This window comes from Centruroides sculpturatus, unplaced genomic scaffold (assembly GCF_000671375.1).
Source record: "Centruroides sculpturatus isolate CEXI.00-Female unplaced genomic scaffold, Cexi_2.0 scaffold2144, whole genome shotgun sequence".
Lineage (NCBI taxonomy): Eukaryota > Metazoa > Arthropoda > Arachnida > Scorpiones > Buthidae > Centruroides > Centruroides sculpturatus.
Window position 1 is genome coordinate 61,704 of NW_019386637.1, and position 1,777 is coordinate 63,480.

Sequence of the window (1,777 nt, forward strand, 5' to 3'; positions counted from 1 at the left end):
TTATACAATGTTATTTACGACATGAAAGAGATTAGGCCATTTAAAAGCAGAGCAGAATTATTAGTTATTTATCGCATTATCATACGCATTATTACATGTTGATTTTAATCTATACTTAAAATGAAATGATGTTTTAATATTTCTATAAATGATAAGGTGACCAGACGTCCCGACAGTCCCGATTTTTAACAATTTGTCCCGCCCCCCCGCACCGCAATGTTTTAAAAAAGTCCCGACTGTTTGGAAAAATTAAATTTTTGTCAATTATGCGTCAAAAACTTTCATCTTATGTTTAAGATTCGGTAAAGATCGTTACGTATTGCGGCTGTACGCCATATTAGATACATACAGTATTTTGTTCTAATCTATCTATATATATATAAATGGACATATATGGCCCTATACTTCACTTTTTCGCCAAAACTACACATCGCACGTGAATGGTGTTTGTATGTGGTAGTAGCCCCAAGTCTCCATTCGTGCATAGGAGTAGTTGCGACTCGATAGCTATAAGGGTGCGGGAGATGTGAGTCCGAAAGTACTTGAATGTGGCTTTCTATTTCGAACGTTTTGTTCAAATTTGTTCGAATTAAATTCGAACAGAAAATTCGAATATTGGTTCGATTATAAAACGATTGTAAACGTTGAAAATAGTTCGTTTGACCGAACGTGAACAGAAGACGTTCAGAAATAGAATCGGCACCAGGTCTCTAATTACTCTGAAAACGGGGGACCTAATTCTTGCATTCTGTGGAAACGAATAGGATTCGCTATAATGTAATTATCTTAATCTTCACTATCGTTACTTTTTGCCCAGCGAAGCGGGTCCTTGCAGCTAGATTCTAGATTACTTAGAAAAACAGTCTTTTATATATTAAAAAAACTATATTACATACAAATGTACAAACAAATAAAAACCCAGCGAAGCGGGTTTTTGCAGCTAGTTTTTATATATTTTCCTTTCTTTGTTTTTTGTCTATTGTTTGTCCTTTATGGATATTTTTTCCCAACCCTTTTTAGTTCCTACTTGGGTTGAGGTGACTAATCACTTTAGAACAATAGAGAGTAATGTGTCCCTAAGGGCTGTGTGTGTGTGTCCAACGACCCAGCGTTGCCATTCCTAGTACATTTGTACTTTTCGGGTATATTTTGCCCTTTCGAGTACATGGAAAGATTTTTAGTACATTTTGAGTACATTATAATATTTCATGCCTTAATTAACGAAAAAATTAGTTCAATAAAATCTCACTAGTGTCACTGCTTGTTAATTTGATTTACCCAATCACAACATACACCTGGTGTATGTCCATCGACATCAACAACATACGGATAGTTGCACTTGCAAATGTTATGACTCAGTAGTCTTCTTTCACACGTGTCACAACGTTTCAGCGTTTACACATTCTCACGAAGATTTTGACAAAATTTTCACGCCACGTGGTCCAAACAATTCACATCTGTCAAACAAAAATAATGAACAAATAAGGAAATCAATGATTTTAAAGTTTTGTCGTCAATAATATCAAAATAGCCGTTAAGTCAGAGTCGAATTATTACACAAAATAATTTTTGAATTGTACAGTACAAGTATAAATAATATAAATACTTTTATATTATTTTCTATCACTATAATTTAATTCTTAATTACGAACTTCTAAGAACTTCTGATCTAAGAAGTGAATTTCCGTTTATTAAGAAAACCAAAAGCGATCACATCGTAAAATGTGAAAAATGTAATGGTGAATTTTCTATTTTGCACGGCGGGAAGAATGATATT